Here is a 19,414-nt window from a genome sequence, read left to right as displayed (position 1 = left end):
CACAGCTATTCCCTTCTTCTGAAGAATGAGTGTGATTGGCTAGGGTGGCGTGTAACAGCGGTCATTGGCTTAAACCGAAACTTGGACACAGTTCTTGCATCGTGGACACCGGGCTTTAACGAGATCAAAGATGTACCAGCTGTGCAGGGTGAAGAGGTTATCTCAAACGCCCTGCCACAGCCCAATTGAGCGACTCAAATGTCATTACCGCTTACCGCTGAGAAGTACTTCTTGGCACTTCTTGCCATTTGAATCAGCATGTCAGAGCTAGTCACTACGGATTGTGGTGACTAACTACGGACACAGCACTGGACTGCCTGCAGAAGTTAATCGCATATAGCCATCTCACTGGCAATGTGCCTGATTCAACGGAGCCTAACAAGCTGCTGATTGTGCGCATTGTCGAGACAATTTGCGGTTGCTTCACCGGTCCACAGACCGGTGAGAGTGTGCAGCTGCAGATTATTAAAGCTTTGCTGACTGTAATGACAAGCCAGCATGTGGAGGTATACGAGGGTACGGTATTGTTAACAATTCGTACTGTTTACAACGTTTACTTGTCGTCGCGCAACCTGGTGAATCAAACAACAGCCTGTGCTACTCTCACGCAGATGATCAACGTGATCTTCGCGCGAATGGAGACTCAGGCGGAGGAAGAGAACGTGAGGCTTGATGGGGAACATCAGCAGGAGGGTTCTGTCATAGCAAACGGTGAAACTGAAGCTGAACTAAGTCTAGAGAATGCTCCTAGTAATGATAACATTGATTCTCAAACAATTGTCAAGAGTATTCTTGATGATGTAGTAAAATCTGTGGTGCCATTGGAAGAGGAAGTCAGTTTGGAGAACGGCAGTCCGGAGGACAACGATGACAAGGCGGCCACTGAGAATGGTAACTGCGAAATTCACCCATGTGCTGCAAAAGGATGCAGTCCTGGTGTTTCGTGCTCTCTGCAAGCTCTCTATGAAACCGCTGCCGGACGGCACTCTCGATCCCGATCGCACAAGCTCCGTTCCAAGATCTTGTCGCTTCAGTTACTTCTGGGAATCTTGCAGAATGCCGGTCCAATATTGCGCTCTAACGAGATGTTTGTTATCGCCATTAAAGTACTTGTGTGTCGCACTGTCGAAGAATGGCGTGTCTTTGGTGCCGGAAGTGTTCGAGCTGTCGTTAGCACTGTTTCTGGCGCTGCTCGCCCGTTTCAAGATAGATAGATAGGCTGGTCCACTTGATAGATAAACTTCAAATTGACAATGGTAAGCAAGTTGAACGTCAAGCACCTGCGCACAATTACATCGCTGCGGCTGCAGTCGCACCGGCGTTGCTATCAGCTAATCATATTTCTGCGCCTGTTTTGTCAGAGAAGTCCCAAATCGGTGACGTGAAAACAGAGGTTTGCATTTCTTCACTTAATCCTTCTGTCAATCTGTTGTCTTTCCCACCGAAGAACGTTATACATCTAATGTGAATTTTATGAATCAGGAGTTGGACAGCTGCATGGCGTCAGTCGGGAATACCCTAGGCCGATTAAGCACGGCTAGCGTAACATCCAGCAGCAGTTCCGGATCAGAACCTCGTGTGAAGAGTAACATTTCAACGTCAGATTTACCAACACCAACGGTTAATGGCACGTGTGACGCGGTAGATGGTTCGATTCCCAATTTTTCCAAATGCATCAACGGGAGCTATTCCAAAGAGCATAAGCTTTGACATGACCGCCGAGCGTGGCGATAAGGAATTGTTGGACAACGATTAAAAAAACAAACGCGGTTTCTTTGGTAAATTAAAATTGTCATTGAAAAATCGTAGAGGTAAAGCAATCCGCGTGACGGACGACAGATGTTTCGATCGAGAAGCTGGTGGCGACGGCGTCGATGTGTGCAGGCACAGATTACGCAGGATTATGTCGGAAGATGTAACATCATCCGGTAATGTCGCGGGCGGTAAGATATTAATAAATAACTATTACCAATTATCATATATTATTTTGTTACAATATAAACGGTTTCTGTTTTAATAGTTTTGTAGAATCGAAGATAAATCGGAAGTAATGCTAAAAAAAAGGAAAAGTTTTCCTGCAAGTTTTAGACAGTAATAAATTGTTCTTTTGATTAATTTCAGATACTACCGATGATATATTAGCGAAATACAGAAGAAAGCCAAGCGCAGCTAAGCGATACAGCTTCGGTCGAAAGCAATCAGTCCCGTACAAAAGAGGTGGAAGACGAAAGACTTTCAATCGATTCGAATAATGTAGAACTCTATTATGCTTTTGCGGATGCTAAAAGAAAATTACGTATGGTACTTAGTACTTAGCACTGCTGACCTTCAACACATTCCATGGAATACTTCAGAGGTATTTATTGTATTATTTTTCAATCATGGCGTACAAAACAAAGTGTGATTTTTTTATGGATTACTTAATTACTTAATGTTCAAATATTCGCATATAACATTTTGTTACAGAGACATTGTTAGTCGCAGAAAGAAAACGAACTGGTTGCGTTTTTACAACTACAATTGACAGAAGCTATAAACCTGCAGGATAGGGCATTACTAGCTCATCTTCATGAAACTTTACGTTGCGTGCGTCTATTTAATGACGATGGATGTAGAAAGCTCTTCAAATCACTTCGAGAGGATTATCAAAAGCGATCTCCTTATATCGCATATTTAATCAGATGTCGTCAGGGATTGCTGTCGACATTAGCTCACTTAGATAGGTACTGTTTATATATAAATATCATCTTTGTATGTAATGTATAAGTAAATGTAAGATGTTTAAATGTAAGATGTTAACCGTTTAATAATAATATTTTTCAGATTATGCGTGCGAGTTAAGTGCGATCGGGATGCTATCAATAATCATCTTGTATCCGTTTGTGTGAGGGTATTTTTGGAAAAAAAGAAGGCTTTCCTCCTGCGTTTCTGCGAAGAGTTTAAAAAGCTTACGCTAGCTGACGAGAAACAGGATCTCGTGGATAATTTTCTAGGGAAGGTCCACGTGGAAATGGACAACGATCCGATCTGGCAATGTACATGAATATAATTATTTATCTCGCAATTGATCTTAGCGGAGTGCTCAGAGACGTCTGAACTTACTTCTTACTTTCAGCGGCGAGCGCCAACCAGTTAGATTTGGCGAGTCGTGGTGGAAAGAACCGTCATGGCACGGGTATACCACAATGCGCTCTATCTAAATGAAGATGGAGATGTATATAGGGACCAGCTCTTTCACGGTCACATCAAAAAGTTGGCAAAGGTCGTAACTCATCCAAATCACAAGGACCTACACATTTCAAAAGTTTATCATTACGAATGCCCTGGTCATGGGCGCAGGCTGAATTGGCTGTAATATCGGCGTATAAGACTCCTAGGGATAAGTTGCAGTGTGTATTTCGTTGCGCGACTACCATCATGAATCTCCTCTCCATGGCGTCGGAAAGAGGCATACCTGCTGCCGACGATCTGACTCCCGTGCTGGTCTATGTCATAATCAAAGTGTGCGATTGAAAAGAGAATTGTGATTTTAGCAAGAAGAGTGATTGTTAACGTGTGCTTAATTTCAGACTAATCCGCCGTCGTTGTATCGACTGTTCAATATGTAGACAGCTTTTACGGGAATCGATTGGAGGGAGAGGAACAATATTGGTGGACGCAGTTCTGCGCCGCGATCGAGTTAAGACAATGGATTAACAGTTTCTCAAGAGTATCACGATAAATAAGATTAGATTCGATGCTGGTGATAATGTAGAAATGTATCATAATCATAATTTGACGATTTCATAAAGAAGAAGACCAATATCTTGTGTAAAGCTAGCTGAACAGTTTTATGCTTTCAGTATCTTAATTAAAATTCTTAAATAGCCTCTTAAATAGTCTAACTGTTAGTTCTTTCGCACGTTATTATGTAACATTAGCAAAGACTGAATCAGATTATACGTAAAGTGTGGCTTTATCTTTATTTGTAACTCTATTGTACAACTTCACAGGACATCGAAAAAAAAGAAACGTTTAGATATTCTATAATTTATGTGTAAACAATAAAGAACTTATAGAGATTGATAACCATTTAGCAGGATAAACTGTGTTGGCGTACTCTTTCTACATACGTATACCTTTCCCAAGAGCCGAGACTCAAACCAGATCCGTGAAAAATATCGCCACTTTCGTAGAGTTTTTGTACAGTTTTACTCTAGGAATATCGCGAGAGAAAGAAAGACTTCGGAGATTTTTATCTGAATCGATCGACATAAAAAGAGAGCATATAGTACAGAAGCTAGCTTTCGAGAATTTGAACGCATAATACTTTGTTATAATACTATGAGCGAATTAGTTTACGTCACTCTGTCAAGCTTTAATATTAAATTACTAATAATATATCGATATCGGTAGTTTAATAATAATACATTTAAAAGCGCTCAATTTAAAAGTAGAGCAATCCTAATAAACGACTGTAAAAAAAATTCAAGGTGGAACGCAATGGACAATCCGGTTGCTCGGACATGCTGACTCAAATGGCAAGAAGTACTTCTCAGCGGTAATGACATTTGATGGCAGGGCGTTTGAGATAACCTCTTCACCCTGCACAGCTGGTACATCTTTGATCTCGTTACGGAGGTCCTCTGCAAGATGGAATTATATGAGTCACAAACTTAATTAGCAACTATCGCTTATAATTACAGGCTTATTAGTCTGTATATTTATTTATGTCACTATAAAATAATTTTTAAAACGTTTATATTAATTCTGATTGCAGACGGACCTTCGGAAACACTAGCGCCTTCTTCTTTTAACATGAATAACTAAAAATCTATATTTCGGCTAATTACCGAGTTTATAAATATTTAATTAAAATTATCTGGGTGACTCACAAACCTTTTTAATCACACTTCATAACTCTTCATACGAAATACAAACGATTCCGTATAAAAACTTTTATTAATTTATCAATTTCGGCTAAATGCATGGTGTAAATTAAAATAATTAATTAATTACGATTAAACGAATGACTCACAAACCTTTTCAATTGCACTTCAAAAGTCTTCATACGAAATACAAACGATTTCATATGGTAGATTCTTTCCCGGACATTCATTTCCGGTCAAATACATACGAATTATTTGATACGCGTATAAAGAGATCGGTGTAAACTAGGCCATAGACGCGGAAACGCCGTGCGGCAGAGTGCGTCGACCAATCAGAAGGCTGCCGCAAGTCGCCTGCGTTAACCTCCGGCAAAATCAAAATTTGTTGATTGGTCAACGCACTCTGCCGCACGGCGTTGCCGCGTCTATGGAGTCTTAGCATAAGATCAGCCGCAACCCGCTACATAGCCGGATTTTGGAAAAAGGATCAAAATAAATTTTCCGAAAATAAATATTACGAATATTGCAGTTAAGGTAGTCGTCTCGTCAGGGCATGTATTAGATAAAGTATTCGATTTCGGATTTTATATCAAATTATATGATCAGCTTTGCAGTCGATTTTTTCTGTGGCTCCTTACCGACTATTTACTCTAGAAAATCGATCTCGAAAATCACAAATTTTGCATTACTTCATACAGACGGTCAGAAAAAGAAGGCTCTATCACGGTTTCAATCACATATTTTCGCATTTTTCGATTAGATGAAGTGAGAAAAAACATTGCTTTTTATACATTAGATTTCGAAGAATCCGATGCAACCATAAAATATATAGTTTACCGGAGATTTCGCTGCTAATTTTTTAGTTTATTTAAAGGCCTGGACACACGAATCGACGGAAGACGTAAGACATAAATCGTAAGGAAATCCACCAATCAGAGTCAACTATTCCCCTCTTCAAGAGGGATGAAGAGGGGAATAGTCGACTCTGATTGGTGGATTTCCTTACGATTTACGTCTTACGTCTTCCGACGATTCGTGTGTGAAGGCCTTTAGTGAAAATGCGGTAATCGAGCAGACATTTTTTGGTCGAGGTTAGGTTGGGAAGACTTGGCAACGCCGCTGGCTAATCACTGTAGTTGCAGGTTATGGGGCTCGTCTTTCTTAGCCGAATTGGGTAGTGATTGACACCCCTGTCATACGTTTTGAAACCCTTTCTCAGTAATTGACGTAAAATGCGACGTTGCCAAGTATTTTTCTCACTTGTAACCTTTCTCGACGACTCGCATGATCAGCTGATCAAAACGGAGTCAAATGAGAAAAATCACAGAATTTGGAAAAAGTAACATACTTTGTCACGTATGAAATTTTACACTATAATTCATAAAATTATTTTTCCCTTAGCAAAAATTGCCTGAAATATATTTCTGAACGTGAAAACCTACAAACAGTCACATGACTAGCACGTAGCGAGACGCCTACCTTAAGCCTTGTGTACACGATACTAGAAATCGGTCCGAGTTTCGATTTAAGCCAATCAACTTGCAGCTCTTACAGAAAAGCAGCAGTTTCATTGGCTTAAACCGAAACTCGGACCGATTTCTAGTATCGTGTACACAAGGCTTAAAGCCAGAAATCGGTCCGAGTTTCGGTTTAAGCCAATGAAACTGCTGCTTTTCTGTAAGAGCTGCAAGTTGATTGGCTTATACCGAAACTCGGACCGATTTCTAGTATCGTGTACACAAGGCTTTAAGGGTCGACAGGAGTCACGGCCGAACTCAGGTGCACTCAGGTGCACTCTATGCACTAAGTGCACTTTAAACTGCACTTTAACTCCGTATTTTATTTATTATAAATTTTTAAGAGCCAAACTGGAAAATCAGGCTATGTACCGGGTTGCGGCTGATCTTACTGATTAAAACGAGCATAAGTTTAATGAGATTCGTTAATTAATTTGGCTAAAGTTTGGGAAAAACCACTTGTAGCCGTGAACTACAAATGGTTTTTCCCAAACTTTAGCCAAATTAATTAACAAATCTCATTAAACTTATGCTCGTTTTAATCAGTAAGATCAGCCGCAACCTGGTACATAACCGGATTTTCCATTTTGGCTCTTAAAAATATATAATAAATAAAATACGGACTCGCAGCGAGTCGCAGCTAAGCCAACCCGACAGAGGTCTCCACTCTTACTTTCTTCTTCTTCTTCTTGAGACCCAATGGATTTCCGACTCGCATGAGTCAAAGTACCACGGTGCTTAAATCCCTAGAGGAGCCTCTAGTTGGGTCGGAGGCGCCCTCTCGGTAGTTCGACAATCCAGTGAAGTTTTATCTCAAGTTACCCTATGAGTACTCTAAGGTTTGCTAGTATAACTATATTTTCATGTTTAAACTATCAATAAACGTAATGATTAATCTAATTACTTTTATATTTAAATTCCCTATCAAATATTCAACCGAAAATGGTGCAAATAAATGTTCCTTTAACAATCCTTCAAACAATACCGATCTTTCCTCATCAAACAAAGCACACGACCAAAAAATATGATTAATATCCTGAGTTTCATGTCCGCACATACATTCTGCAGAGTCCACCCATCCAAACTTAAACTTTGTAGTACCGACTAGTGGGTATCCCGTAATTAGGCGTATCAGAGAACATAGATCAGAACGAAATCCTCCACTCTTACTTCTGTCGACCCTTAAAGTGCAGTTAAAGACAGAGGTCTCCACCCGTACTCCTGTCGACCCTTAAGGGGATGCTGGAGCCACAGGCGAACTCGATCAGCGTCGATAAAGAAGTGCTCACCGACTATATCTGTCCTTGTATAGACAAGGATATAGACAAGGATAGCACCTAACCTTGCATCTTCCACTGGTCTAAGTAATATCTTTTTTTTTAGGCTTCAAATCTTACTTCTAATTGCACGATATTATTCCTGACAGTTTTTTGTAAAGGGCTGCATCACTATTTTCTATAGAAAAACTGCAGAATTTTTGTATAAAGCAAATATTGTCGTCAGGTGAAAACAATATTTATAAAAATAAATTTTTTTTTTAGTTTATTAGAAAAAATCATGTACATTAGAAGTAAAAATTAGAAGTAAGATTTGAAGCCTAAAAAAAAAGATATTACTTAGCCCAGTGGAAGATGCAAGGTTAGGTGCTATCCTTGTCTATATCCTTGCCTATACAAGGACAGATATAGTCGGTGAGCACTTCTTTATCGACGCTGATCGAGTTCGCCTGCGGCTCCAGCATCCCCTTAAGGGGATCCTGGAGTGACAGCGACAAGGCATAATCGGTCTAAGCAATATCTTTGAATTGGCTGAACAGAATGGAAAATCCTTTTACACGATTAAAGTACGCACAAAAATGTAGAGGGCTGTACATGATTTTTTCTGATAAACTAAAAAAAAAATTTATTTTTATAAATATTGTCTTCACCTGACGACAATATTTGCTTTATACAAAAATTCTGCAGTATTTCTATAGAAAATAGTGATGCAGCCCTCTACAAAAAACTGTCAGGAATAATATCGTGCAATTAGAAGTAAGATTTGAAGCCTAAAAAGAAAGATATTACTTAGACCAGTGGAAGATGCAAGGTTAGGTGCTATCCTTGTCTATATCCTTGTCTATACAAGGACAGATATAGTCGGTGAGCACTTCTTTATCGACGCTGATCGAGTTCGCCTGCGGCTCCAGCATCCCCTTAAGGCCATCGCACACAAAATGCATAGCTTAGCATAAGCGTAGCATAAAGGCCATCGCACACAAAATGCATAGCTTAGCATAAACATAGCATAAGACCGCTAAACCAATGAGCATCCAGCATAAAGTCGCCATATTAATTTACATAAAATGCTCATTGGTCCAGCGGTCTTATGCTATGCTTATGCAGCCTATGCAATTTTGTGTGCGATGGTCTTATGTTACGCTTATGCTAAGCTGTGCAATTTTGTGTGCGATGGCCTTTAAAGGTCTATCCAGACAAACTTGCATAGGTGCATAACCATATGCATAAAGAAACGGATTGGTCTATTTCCTTATGCACATGCATATGGACCAATCAATTCTCTTATGCTTATGTTTATGCGCTATGCAAGTTTGTCTGGATTGACCTTAAGATCTGACTTTAGGTTTGTTCGTGTCGCATACTCCAATAAACACCAAGAGCACTTGGATCACGGATAAAAAGTGGTGATTGGAGCAGATGAGTTTTTGGAGTGCGTTGGAGTGATTAGGAGCATGGTGGGGCATGCGACGCGAACAAACCTTATGAATACCGGCCTATTACTACTTAAGACCAAGACAGTCTTGAACGTCTTGAATACGGGCCTGTGATTCAGCTGGTTTAGAGTCCCTCTAATAAGAGTCGCGACAACAGGCTGTAACTTTTGATTGGTCCGCCATTTTTCGGCAAAAGTACATGAAACAGAAAGAGAAAGAGATATAAGAGAGAAAGAGAAAGCGATATACAAGTAACATACATTCATATTGCTTTCTCTTTCTCTCTTATTTTGTCGAAACTCAAGATGTCGCGACTCTTATTAGAGGGACTCTAACCCCTGGTTTCCATGCACGCGTTGCCATGCGTTATAGCGCGCGTTTGACGCGCGCGTTTGAGCTGATAGTGTTTCCATGCGCGCGTTATATAAATGTGACAGCTCCCAATTTTATTATAAAAATACATGCGTATATATATGTAATATTTAATAATAAAAAATAATATAAACAATTGTAAAAGGAAGAGAGAAAAGAAGAATATTAAAAAGTAAATAATCTATTAAGTAGCTTTTAGTAAAAAAATATCACGTATACAATTTTCTCAAAAAAAAAAAAAAATATTTTACGCTTTCTCAGTAAAGTTAAAATAAATATAATTTATTATTTAAAAGATATTACTAAAAATGTATAATATCGTAATATTTGTTTTCTAACAATGAGATTATTTTATATAATATGTATGAAATTAATTTCTATATAATAGATGGATGATGAAGAATTTAAAATATTTCTTCTATTATGGTTGTGGAGAAAACGACAACAAAGAATACGACATCGAAGATCAGCTCCACGTTGGTGGGTTCGACCTATTTTAACCAATAGACTTGAGCAGGGAGCTTACAGTAATCTTGTTGCCGAACTATGCAATGATGTTGAGCTCTTTCTTTTTTTTTATTAATTACCACAGAATGACACTAAACCAATTTGATACCCTACTACATAAAATAGAGCCCCGAATTTCTAAATTATATTTATAAATTATATTATATTATAACTAGAGAACCTTTACCACCTGGATTACGATTATCTTTAACCTTACGATATATTGCTGCTGGAGACAGTATGGCCAGCTTACATTATCAGTATCGAATTGGACGAGCTACTACGTCAAAAATTATTGTGGAAACTACAAAAGTGATATGGGATATTCTACATCCGGAAGTATTACCTGTATTAAAAGAAGAGGAATGGGCTAGCATAGCTCAAGACTTTGGGGATATTTGGAATTTCCCAAATTGTGTTGGAGCTATCGACGGAAAACATGTAGTTGTACAGTGTTTCAAGAATACAGGCTCTACTTTTTATAATTATAAAGGAACATTTAGTATAGTACTTCTCGCAGCCTGTGATGCGCAATATAGATTTACATATGTAAGCATTGGATCAGCCGGAAAAGAGAGCGATGGTGGTATTTTTCAATCATCAGATTTTGGAAAAGATATAATTGAACAAAAATTACCTGTGCCTCCACCAACTGTTCTTCATGTATCAAATACTAGAGTTCCTTTCGTATTTGTCGGAGACGCAGCATTCCCATTATTGGAAAATTTAATGCGGCCTTATCCCGGTGTTAATTTAACACCAGATCAAATAATTTTTAATTATAGAGAAAGCAGAGCTCGAATGTGTATTGAAAATACGTTTGGAGTAATGACGTCAAGATTTCGTATTTTCAGAAAACCAATAATTGCATCTCTTAAAACTGTACAAAGTATTGTACAATGTTGTATTGTTTTGCACAATTGGCTTCGGGACAGTGAGCTTCATCTTGCACCGGACAAAGAAGATATCTTCCACCATGTTTTGTTGACAGAGAAGATCGAAGTGGAAATTTACAAATTGGACAATGGCGTGAAGAAAATGAATTTCTCGGACTACGAAACCTTAATCCAAACGTAGCCAGGAATTCAACGCAAGTGGCCAAAGAAGTTCGGGAAATTTATAAAAATTATTTTATGGCGGAAGGCAGTGTCCACTGGCAGTGGGATAAATTACCAGAACACCAAAAGAACTGGTATTTGCAACAAGCAAATAATTAAGGTATGTTTACAATAATATAAAGTGTACAATAAACTGAGTCAATAAACTGAGTAAATAATATTTTATTTTAACATTGAACATTTAACTATTTTATTTTAACATTTTAATATTAATATAACTTAATTAATATATAAACAATGTAAAATTAATAACTTTAATTAATGTCTTCATTTTCTAAAATTTCTTCAAATGCGCTTAAAACTTTTTGCCTCATATATAACCGCGATGATAAACTAAAATTTTGTACATTGCGAGCAATTGATAAATAAAAATATTCTTCAGCAGAATGTTCTCGATTTAATAAAGATCTTGAAGTCGGTTTATTTTTTATATAATCTAATATAACTTCTTCCACCGGATCACACTCATGATTAGCTAAATTTGGAATTAAAATATTTTAATTATATATATATATATATATATATATATATGTATATATATATATATATATATTATATATATATATAATTTCTTAAATAATATTTTATATAAATAACCTTTGTTTTTTAAATAAATGAAGTAGATGTAGAAGATTTTTCTATAAAGAGTGAAGGGTGCTTAAGGGGACTTTGTCGTGGTGTGACATCTCTTTCACGAGAATTTGAAGAACAAGGTTGTGAAGATGGGCCTTCAATATTTGATTTTAATAGCTCTTCAGCTGTACATATAGGGTGCGTTCAGCCGATACTCCGCTCGCCTAGCAATCGTGAGCAGTCGCTCGTTTTCGCTCGTTTCCTCTCCTTTGACCCAATGGATTAAAAGGAGAGGAAACGAGCGAAAACGAGCGACTGCTCACGATTGCTAGGCTAGCGGAGTATCGGCTGAACGCAGCCATTGAGACTTGTAATTTTATTAAACTGTTAAGTGATTGTTATTATTAATATTAAATGTACGTTTTAATTTTGGTTTTGTTTTAATTATTTTTATTGTTCAGATTATTATGTTATAAAAATATTATATTATAAAAATTTTTACTTTGACTTGGATTTCGATTATTTGGGACATCAATAAGGTTAATAAATTGCGAATTTTCTTGTGATGCAAATGATTCATTATGACTCGTTTCTTTTATCGGTGAGACAGACTTTCTTATATTGCTTTCGGTTTCATGTGACATATTCGTTATTGTTCTAATAGAAAAAAATGAATTAAATTACAAATTATATATTATATGTATGTAGTAAAGATACTCAATTAATTATTGTTTCTCAAATGATTTCATTATTAAAGATAATTATAATATAAAAAATAATATGCTTACGGCCGCGGTTGCGACACTTGTTTTAAAAATGCCATGCTCTCCCATAAGGGCCAAGTTGAGATTTGTACAAATCAGCAGACAATGTTTTTTAAATGTGTTTTTAATATTTATTTTTTATTAATTATACATTTATACAATCCATTGTAAAAATAATATTTATTTAATGTTTATTAAATATTTATTTCACATTGATTATTTATTTGAAGTAATAATTTAGAAAAAATATTTATTAAACGTTTATTTAACGTTTATTTAATATTTCTTTTACATTAATAATTTATTTGCAATAATGATTTAAAAAAACATTTATTCGATATTAATTTAATATTTATTTTACATTACTTATTCATTTGCAATAATAATTTTAAAAAACATTTATTTAATATTTATTCAACATTAATTTAATAATTATTTTACATTACTCATTTATTTGCAATAATGATTTGAAAAAACATTTATTTAATATTTATTCGACATTAATTTAATATTTATTTTACATTACTTATTTACTTGCAATAATGATTTGAAAAAAACATTTACTTAATATTTATTCGACATTAATTTAATATTTATTTTACATTACTCATTTATTTGCAATAATGATTTAAAAAAATATTTATTTAATATTTATTCGACATTATTTTAATTCTTCGAGTGGGTGTCGGCCACCCAAACAAAAATTCAGGCCCGATATTTTTAAGATAGGCTTTAATAAATCAATGCCCCTCCACTTAGGATCCCTATGTTTGAGTCCTTCTCTCGAAGATGCGTACAGAAAGGCTTTAAGCCATGTCAGTTATGTTTGGTAAACATTTGAAAATTATTATAGGTTAAATTGTGACCACCCGGGGTGTGATCTCGATCGGTGTATATTTCTTATTGCAACCAAAAATTACAACATTTTTATTCATCGAGCATATATATATTTCGGGTTCTGCATATTTTATTTGAACAACACCCTTTTAAGATGTTTCATGACTTTTTACGTGTACATAATTAAATTGGAGATATGAGACTGAATCCATCTGGGTGTCGACTAACCAGTGTGGTCGAGGCGTATTAAGAAAAGAGATGTGGCCTTGGGAGGGTTAATATTTATTTTACATTAATTATTTATTTGCAATAATGAATTGAAAAAACATTTATTTAACATCTATTCGACATTATTTTAATATTTATTTTACATTAACTGTTTATTTGGCATAATGATTTAAAAAACATTTATTTAACATTTATTCGACATTATTTTAATATTTATTTACATTAATTATTTATTTACTGTAATAATTTGAAAAAAACATTTATGTAACGATTAATCGACATTAATTTAATATTCATTTTACATTAATTATTTATTTGCAATAATGAGTTGAAACATCGTTTATTTAACATTTATTCGACAGTAATGTAATATTTATTTTACATTAATTATTTATTTGCAATAATGAATTGAAAAAAACGTTTATTAAACATTTATTCGACATTAATTTAATATTCATTTTACATTACTTGTTTATTTGCACTAATGATTTAAAAAAACATTTATTTAACATTTATTTAACATTATTTTAATATTTATTTTACATTAATTATTTATTTGCTATATCGTTTCATTCAGATGGCGCGACGCGTGAGTCGCCACTCTCAAAGCGCCCCCACCTCCTTCCTCGCTCTCGTTCGGTGTCATGGCCGCGCTTGCTGCGTTTCTTCGGACGAGACGAGTACGTTTTCCTTTTTTTCGTAAGTGATTGAGCTAAGCGGCACGTATTCTGGAGACCAACCGAGCGAGATTTGACTTCCCAGGGAGAGCTCACCGCCAGGAAAAGGAGAGCTGCGACAGCTCGCGTCCGAGAGGGAAGATTGAGGCGAGGAGTCCGGTCCAGCGAGCAGGGCCCTTCCGATATTCTCATTTGGGACTCCATATTGGATTAAAAAACATTTTAGAACACGTTAAAATAGATGTTTTTGTAACATAAAAAAAACATTTTCTCAAACGTTAAATAAACATTTTCAAACATAAAAAAAATGTCTTTTTAAACATTAAAATAGACATTTTTTAAACATTAAAAAAACATTTTTCTTAAACGTTAAAATAAACGTTTTTAAACATTAAAAAAATGTTTTTTAAATGTTAAAATAAATATTTTTTTAATGAAAAAAAAGGTGTGTTAACCCATGATTTTTAACAGTTTTAAAAATGTTTTCAAAAATGTTTTCCAAATGTTTTTAAAAATATTTTTAAAAACATTTCTTTGCTGATTGGGGTGTAGCTGCTTGTCCACTTCTCGTTATTAATTTTTTATTCTCCGGAAATATCTGTCCCGAAGAGATTTCCATCGGGTTTTTACAAAATCCTCTTTAAAATTATAGTTTTTGTTATAAATTGTTGTGTATATATTATATATATATTATTTTTTATATTATTTTTGTAATACTGAAGGAGACGGGCTTCCTCTCCGATTTTCGATGAAATTAGGCTTATTCGACGCGTTTTTGCACAAAACAACCGAATCTGGCAGAAAAAAGTGTCGCTCTGCCCCGCGAAACGAGATATTGGCCGGTATTCATAGTCGGATCTTATATTTAAGACCGTCTTAAGTATGATCTTAAGATATTATGAACCAATCACAGAGCCGTATTAGCATCTTAAGACATTACTTAAGGTAGTTCGATGATGAACAACTTTTGCCAAAAGTGATAGGTTTTATTTTTTATATCGAAAAAGGAACTCCCTGAATCGATTAAGCCTAGAAAAAAGATAATTCACCGTCCCGTTCTCAAGATATTTAATTTTAAAATTAGGTGATTTTAATGATTTTAACATTGGTCTAATAGGAAAAGAGGTTATTTTCCTATGAATAACACGATTTTGCGAAAAAATTTTTTGCCAAAAATGTCTGAACAATATATATCGATGGAAAGAGGACACTGTGAGGAAGCCTATAGTTGAAGGTGAACACGATCCACCGTACAGTTTTTTTTTAATAATAATTAAAGTTGAAAACTAGTCAAGCGACGCGTTAACACACACTTTATTTAATCTATTCAGGCAAATATTCTACAACGTAAAAATTATTTACTAATGGTCTTTTACGTCGTTACAAAGCTTTGCGATGCGTTATTCTATTTTTTTATAATCATAAAAATAAAAAAATTATAAACATTGTTTTGACTTCGGCCTTCATCATCGAACTACCTTAAGACAGTCTTGAAATAAGATCCGACTATGAATACGGGCCATATTAACTGTTAAAGTTGACGACTCTCAGGTTAGAAATCCTGTCATACCGACGTGATGTAGCGACCATGAACATGCCCCGCGGCCACATGCGCATGCTCTATCAGCTCTGTGGCCACATGCGCATGCTCCGTGGGCGCACGCGCATGCAAAAGTGCGCGAATTTGAAACGTATGCATACTTATAATGCATAAATATAAATATATACTTTTCATATACCAACTATTCTCTGCTTTAACAAATTATTTCTGCTACAGATATTAAGCGTCAAAGTTAACGAAACAGAAATAATTTGTTAAAGCAGAGAATAGTTAGTATATGAAAAGTACATATTTATATGTACTTATTCATCGTACACATTTATATGTTCTATGAATAGTTGGTATATAAATATGTACTTTTCATATACCTGCAACTATATATTCTCTGCTTTAATAAATTATTTCTGTTTCGTTAACTTGGACGCTTAATATCTGTAGCAGAAATAATTTGTTAAAGCAGAGAATAGTTGGTATATGAAAAGTACATATTTATATTTATGCATTATAAGTATGCATACGTTTCAAATTCGCGCACTTTTGCATGCGCGTGCGGCCACAGAGCTGACAGAGCATGCGCATGTGGCCGCGGGGCATATTCATGGTCGCTACATCAATTCGCTCAACGTGCGCGGACCAGTTCGGACGTGTTTTGTCCGGAAGGAAAATTTTTTTAAGTATTGCGACTGTTACTGTCTGCATTGATCCCCACTCAGACTTTCGGTTGATTCCGTTTAGACTTTGTCACGCTAACGTGTACCAGACTTTGTTAAACAAACAGTGGCAAATGCTGGCCATATTGACCTCGTATTAGAGGCAGGAGCCAATATAAATCCAAGACGAACGAACGAACGATGGTCGCTACATCACGTCGGTATGACAGGAATCATAACCTGAGAGTCGTCAACTTTAACTGTTAATATCTCGCTTCGCGTGGCAGAGCGACACTTTTTTCTGCCAGATTCGGTCGTTTTGTGCAAAAACGCGTCGAATAAGCCTAATTTCATCGAAATCGGAGAGGAAGCCCGTCTCTTCAGTATTACCTTATTTTTATAATATTATTTAAATTATTTATCTTAATTATATATTTTATTTTTTTCTACCAGTTACATGTAATTCATAGGCTATTTCAGCTCATAATTTCCTTTTATGTACATACATTATCTTTATAAAATTTAATTGCTATTTAAATCCCACAAAGCACGTACTGCAAAGACGAACTGAGTTTATAATTAATTCATTTACTGATTCGTCGTTTTCGCAAGAATTATTAATGTTTATTGACATTATGTATGATTAAATATGACAAGCTGTCATTAATGCCGAAATTCGACTGAAATTAGCTGAGTTCAACAAAACGCGACGCGATCGTCGCGCGTCTGAAAGGGTCATGGTGCGATCCCATGGTACGGAACGTATGCGCAATGCGGAATTGGCGGAATGAAGTCCGTCCAATCGCAGATATTCCGCCAGTTGCGTTCCGCTGAAATATCTTTTCTAATGTCCCATGAAGCGGAATTCGCGGAAGCGCAATTGACGCTTGCCAATCACAAGATTATTTCCCATAGATCCTTTCATTGTATCTATCGGAACAGTGTATATTATTGGCACGCACAGACTACGCTTCCGCATTTTCCGCTCCATGGGACATTATGGTGCGATCCCATGGTACGGAATGTATGCGCAATGTGGAATTGGCGGAACGCTCGTGATTGGTTCGACCTCTTTTACGTTCGTTCCGCCGACTTTTATCCGCAAGTTTTTATTTTATCCGCACTGATACGTGCGGAAACTGCGGAAGCCTACTTGTGTCCTTGTGTGCGAGTGTAAAAAGACAAAATATCATAATCTCAACAGAGATCCGTAAGAATATTATTAAAAACTATTTAAATTTTGGCTTTGGTGGCAATTGGTGACAATTTTGTAGGTTATGAATGGAATTCGTTAATGTGACAGATGTATTGCATGTATGTACGTGTGATTCCGTTCCGCTGAAATATCTTTTCTAAGGGTGCCATTACATGGAGCGCGGAAACGCGGAAACGCGGAAGCGCGGAAGACAAAATTTACTAGATTTCCATCGATCTGTTCCGTTCATTTGGTTCCTTATATTACATGGAGCACAATTTGCGCGGAAAAGCGGAACAATATGGTGATAACTAGACATTTATATTCTTTATTAAATGTGTGTTGACTTAATTCATTGCAATTTGTATTAGTATGCTTATCTTTTTAGTTTATTTATTGAATACAAGCATTTTAATCAATAAATACCGCTAAACATTCTTATTTTATAATTCTTTATTCCGCTTTTCCGCGCAAATTGTGCTCCATGTAATATAAGGCAACCAAATGAACGGAACGGATCGACGGAAATCTAGTAAATTTTGTCTTCCGCGCTTCCGCGTTTCCGCGTTTCCGCGCTCCATGTAATATTCGCTCAACGTGCGCGGACCAGTTCGGACGTGTTTTGTCCGGCAAGAAAATTTTTTAAGTATTGCGACTGTTACTGTATGCATTGATCCCCACTCAGGCTCAGCGATTTCCTTTTAGACTTTGTCACGCTAACGTGTACCAGGGGGTCGATTGTGTATCTTGAAATGAGGTGAAAATTACAAAAGTGAGGAAATTTACTAGCGTATCTACGATTTTATTTGTCGAAATCTAGTAAAATCTGTTCACTTTTATAATTTTCACCTCGTTTCAAGATACACAATTGACCCCCAGACTTTGTTAAACAAATAGTGGAAAATGCTGGCCATATTGACCTCGTATTAGAGGCAGGAGCCAATACAAATATAAGAAGAAGAAGCGCTCCATGTAATGGCACCTTTAAAAATTTTTAATTTCAACGCGCTATGACGCGCTATCGCGCGCGTCAAGAAAAGCATGCATTTAATTGGTGGAACGCGTGCAGATACGCGTCAAACGCACATTATCCCCCCTATAGGTGCGATTTCACGATGACGCTCGACGCTGGATTCGAGCGTCAAAAAGCTAAACTGTGTTTAGCTTTGACACTCGACGCTCATTTCAGCCAATCCAGTGGTTAGGTTATATTTCGCGTCCCTCTGAATTTATCACGTGACCAGATTTGACGCTCGAATCCAGCGTCGAGCGTCATCGTGAAATCGCACCTTATTACTATAGACAATGCGCGCATCATGCGTGAAACGGAACGGGGGGTGAAACGCAAGGCAACGCGTGCATGGAAACCAATTTGATTGGTGAAACGCGTGGAGACGCGCATCAAACGCGCGCTAAGCGCATGGCAACGCGTGCATGGAAACCAGGGGTAAGCTGGTTGCGCAATGCGCGACGCGCAACGTATGTATGTACAATACGTGCACGCATATAGCAGTATATGCAGCATATAGGCGGGATAGGCACATAGGTGCCAGAGTGTGTGTGCGAAATCCGTGTATTCTAATCGTAATCGGCCGCCGATTCGCGGAGAACGGACGGTGACGGATGGTGCGATGAATCGTTGAAACGGATATCGCGAGTGACCGAGCGGAAGGCTCCGTGTAAGGGAATCATTCGTATCGTCGTCATCTTCATCGAGAGCTCATTCACGTCGGACGAATCGACGTGAGAAGATAGCGGGTAAGCAGCAATAGGATGGCGATATCGACGACGACGACGAGCGATGATGTCGCGCTACCCAACGCCAGGGACAAAC

At 36.8% G+C, this 19,414-nt stretch overlaps 2 pseudogenes; both read left to right on the top strand.

The window, feature by feature from the left end:
• Positions 1–130: 130 nt before the first annotated feature.
• On the top strand, positions 131–4,085 carry LOC139786662 (receptor-mediated endocytosis protein 6 homolog; annotated as a pseudogene).
• Positions 4,086–10,416: 6,331 nt separating this feature from the next.
• Positions 10,417–11,240, top strand: LOC139786661 (uncharacterized; annotated as a pseudogene).
• Positions 11,241–19,414: the final 8,174 nt, after the last annotated feature.

This window comes from Temnothorax nylanderi, unplaced genomic scaffold (assembly GCF_030848795.1).
Source record: "Temnothorax nylanderi isolate EJ_2023f unplaced genomic scaffold, tnyl_v1.0 TNYL_tig1103_pilon, whole genome shotgun sequence".
NCBI lineage: Eukaryota > Metazoa > Arthropoda > Insecta > Hymenoptera > Formicidae > Temnothorax > Temnothorax nylanderi.
This window is presented reverse-complemented; position numbering and strand designations above follow the sequence as displayed.